This window comes from Glycine max, chromosome 17 (assembly GCF_000004515.6).
Source record: "Glycine max cultivar Williams 82 chromosome 17, Glycine_max_v4.0, whole genome shotgun sequence".
Lineage (NCBI taxonomy): Eukaryota > Viridiplantae > Streptophyta > Magnoliopsida > Fabales > Fabaceae > Glycine > Glycine max.
Genome location: NC_038253.2, coordinates 30,859,499 through 30,864,078, shown reverse-complemented (window position 1 = coordinate 30,864,078; position 4,580 = coordinate 30,859,499). Strand labels below are relative to the sequence as shown.

General features: G+C 36.2%; 1 long non-coding RNA gene across 1 annotated transcript; it reads left to right on the top strand.

Annotated features, from left to right (window-relative positions):
* Positions 1 to 250: 250 nt before the first annotated feature.
* Positions 251 to 1,017, top strand: LOC121173801 (uncharacterized). Its single transcript, XR_005889213.1, has 2 exons — positions 251 to 645; positions 755 to 1,017. It is a non-coding gene; the product is annotated as an uncharacterized lncRNA (long non-coding RNA).
* Positions 1,018 to 4,580: the final 3,563 nt, after the last annotated feature.

Sequence of the window (4,580 nt, the reverse complement as noted above, 5' to 3'; positions counted from 1 at the left end):
AACTACACAATTACATATAACATAAATAAAAAATTATACTCTAATTTTATCCAATTTTTATATTTTTCTTTATATGTATATTTTTGTTAATAAAAAATTAATTTTATCAATATTAAAAAATAATTTAGTAATTAAATAATTTTAGAAGTAATTAAAAATATTTTTATATAATATAATATTTAATTTAAATAAAAAAAAGCATACGAACGGAAGTTGGGATGCCCAAACCCGACTCCCCTAAAAGAAACAAAACAGGTACGGGGAAAAATTCTCAAAGTGATTTACTTGAAAATTTGGTGGAGAGAGAAAGTATATATTGATAAAAAAAAAAACACTTCAAATACATTGGTACACAACAACACCACACCTCAACTCAAGGTGTCAACATCTTAGAACTCCACCCAAGTCCTAGAACAACAGCTCAAGCCTTAATCAATGACAATCTCATTAACTTAAGGCATACACAGTTGCTCCCTCACCACAACACCAACACTTCGTCTTGGATTGGAGACTTTTCTATGTTTACAACAAAAGAGATTTTCTATGAAGGTATTGCACAAACACAAATTCTTCCTAGAATGAGGTTTCCACTCATGAATACAAATCTCACTTCTCACAGATTTACAATGTAAGTTCAAGACAAAAGTAAGTCACTCTCAGCAGCAGAGAGGTAGAAACAAATTTTCTCACTTAGAGAAGGCGTTTATCGTTCTTGCTTTAATGAAGTTGCTTTTTTTTTTTTTTTGAACGACAGCTTAAACCTCTTTAAGAAGGCTTTCAACAAACTATCTGTTGGAAGTAGAGACCACCTTGTAGCTTTTTTGCAGAAGTTCAAACTTTGTGCCAGACTGCCAGTTGTGTCATGTTCTGTCAGATCTTAAAAGCCATTATAAACTTTTCATTCTAAAGTACAACTTAGTGAAGCAAATATTAAGAGTTTCTGATATGTTTGTTGAGTGGTAGATCTTTTATCTGTAGCAGTTGCTCTTTAATGAAGATTGATGATGTGACTTTGTAGATGGTTTAGCTTCTTTCTTCTTCACTTCAAAACACAAGTTTCTTTCGCTGCTGGAGCTTCTATGTCATCAAAGTCACGCTAAGGGATGAAAAGCGGGGAAGAAAGATAAAAGGTCATAATGGGAGATTATAGAAGTAAAAAAGTAAGACCTTGGAACTGTAAGAAGAAATGGATCTGGATCCTCTCCATCAGCTTTTTCTCTCCAGCCCTCTCCAACACTAATATTGTCTTTGGATTAATATGATGGTTCAGAGATTAAAAGCGAAAAATTTAAAATTTGCAGATTTGACGCCGTGAAACTGAACCTCTGTGCCTGCATTTAATGCCTAATGACTATGTAAAGAAGCACAAGACTGTTCAAGAAGATAAACAGTCACTGCCAAACAAAGTAAAAACAACATTGTCACCATGTTGTACAACCTCCACCCTCAACTTATATTGAAAAAAATCCAAAAATAAATATTATGATTATTAAGTAAAACAAACTCTATAAAAATAATTCACAATATTAATAAATAATAAGCATATAATTTAATTAATTAATTAATTAATTAATTAATATATAATTTAAAATATGCTAAACACCATGAGCACAACAACAATAAATCTAAAAAAAAAAAAACTTGGAACAACCTCTTTAACTTTAGCCTGACAAGAAGAACAATAGTAGACACCTTTTTTTTTTTTAACTAACTGTCATGATACTTACATGCTTCATAAAACCAGAAATCATCACCGAAGATGGAGTTAATAGTCCCAAGAACAATAAAAATACCTTCCTGTTAAATAATAAATAAGCAAATACAAAAACAAAATATTAAATAGAAAATAAAATGTAGTTACTTTAATTATAATTCTAAAATGTCAAAATAAAATATAACAATTAACCTCTTCAGCTAAATGGAGTTGAAGGATGGTCTTCCTAGGAAACAATTCGAAAAAGTCTTCCTTTGGTGAAACAAATCTCTGGTTGTGTTGGAAAGGAACAGATACCTCAAATCCAAGAGCAACCATCCTATCATAATAATGATTAAAAATCAAATAATTAAATTAAATAAATGTTATATCAGGCATTAAAAACTTCAAAATAAACATTAAAATGAACTATATATATAAATTACCTATTCTTAAAATCAATAACATCACGGGTATGTGGATTCCAAATAAGCCTAGATGTTTTCATGACATTTTGAAGGACATTCTCGCCTATATAAGTTAAGATGAAAAAAAAAAAGATTGATAAAAACAAATATTACAAAAAAATATATAATTCAGTCTATAAAATTACCCTTATAATTCTTCACTTTCATAAACTGGAGCTCAACAGTAGGAAGTTCATTGTCACCAGAAGCAAAAGATCGTTCATCTCATCAACATACACACCAAATAGAGCACGACGTAATTCACCCTTGCATTCAATTTATAATTTTTTTTTAAAAATTAAAAATATAACAAAACAAAAAAAATTATGATAATAAAAAAACACAAACAAAAAAAAAGTAATAATTCTTGTACTGGATCCACAAAATACATGTGGCACCTTACACGACACTCCGAGATAAGTGTCAACCCTCCACATCAGCCATGGAACAAGAATACGGACACTCAATCCTGAGCAGGGCTTCCTAACTGTCACGTTATCTCCAACCTATTAATATTTGAATATATTTGAATTTCTTTATCTTTTGGCAGATAATTAATTATTTACAAAGTCACACATTATCTACAAGATATAATTATCTACTAAGTTTTATCTCTAAGCTACATTTTATCTCTAACATTATCTATAAGCTACCAGCTATTATCTACAAGTCGGTAATTATTTGTAAAGGTTATAACAGTCCCTACAAACAAGGACTCGCATATCCACTACACTCCTATAGATACCAGGTTCTATCAAACCCTCAACACACCACGTATTTGCTCATGCCTTGAGCTTACGCATACTTGCTCTCATACCCATATACTTGCTTTATTCTTCTAACTCATATACTTACTTGACCGTTGAAGTCATTTGTTTTGCAGGTCCCCCTTCTATTCTCCTAACAAAGGCACCTCTCAAAGTCGACATGTAAAGTCTAGGAGCCCACCTTAGCCACGTCTACCCTGACGTGTGCAAGCTACGAATTTTGGTAAGTACAGTTGGCGCCCACCGTGAGGCCACAGTAAAACATACCTCGCAGTCTCTCGTCATATCTCCGGTTTATCCATGGTTAGCACTCGGTCTAGCCTCAAACATGAGACCCTTTTTGAAGGCTCCAACCTACCACCAACAGCTATGACAAGCACGAATACTCTTCAGGAACTCCAAAATCGCATTGCGGAAATGGAGTGATGCCATGAGGAGGAGCTGAGAAAGCTAAAGGCTGACCATGATTAGCTGGAGGCTCGTATCAGATGCCCCTAGGGCGACAAGCACTCTGCTCCCACATTGCATGAGCGCACCCAAGGGGAGTCACAACCCCAACGCACAGTCAACACTCTAGATGACTTAAGTATCTCCCACATGCACCATCTAGTAGGGTGGACTACTCGCTAACATCCTTTTGTCGACCGCATTATGGAAATTGACATACCCTTAGGGTGGAAACCACTCAACTTGGAGCGGTATGATAGGACCACCAATCCAGATGAGCATCTGAATGCCTTCCTGACTCAAGCGAATCTATACACCAATGACGATGTGATCCTATGTCGTGTCTTCCCAACGTCCTTCAAGGGGGCGACATTGACCTAGTACGATAAACTTCCACCAAGATCCATAGATAGCTTCGACACCCTTGTCAAACACCTCTGTGTGTAGTACACAACCATCAGGTCTCATCGCATAACCTCTGCCACCTTGGCCAGTCTGCGATAAGCAGACGACGAGTCTCTCAAAAAATTCATGGACAGATTTGAGCGCATCTCCGGCTAGATATGAAATCTTAACCTAGAGGTAGCATTGCATTCCATGCTCCTTACCCTACTGCCCGACAAGTTCGCAAACAGTCTGTGCAAAAAACCTTGGTATCATGGACAAGTTGTGCGAACGAGCCAAGGGTTACATCTAGATGAAAGAAACGTCCATATTTAGGAACAAAGTCAGATAAGCCAGATAAAGCACGACAAGCGAGCAGGAAGCACTAAGATTGGCTCACACAAGTCGGACAAGAGGCACAAGTCAGACAGGCGTCAGTTTCTCCCAAAAATGTCCAGGTACGAGCGTTACAGACTCCTGACGGCTAATCATACAACCATTCTAGAGGAAGCTTTCAACTTGGAGGTACCCATCAGGCTACCCCCGATAAAACCTCCCAGCCTGGGGTTAAATGCGACTACATACTACATGTACCATCGTGGTATTAGTCATAACATAAAAGATGGTTGAGCCCTAAAAGATAAAGTAGAAGAACTTATACAAGTTGGGTACTTAGCCCAGTTTGTTAAAAGATCGGACAACCACCAAGCAGGAGCAAGACCTGGAGGACACTGAGAGGAGTAGTAGAGGAATCACGATGCAAACAGAAGAAGAGATAGAGCGAAATATCGAGGTAGACAAAGACAGCAATAACGACACGAG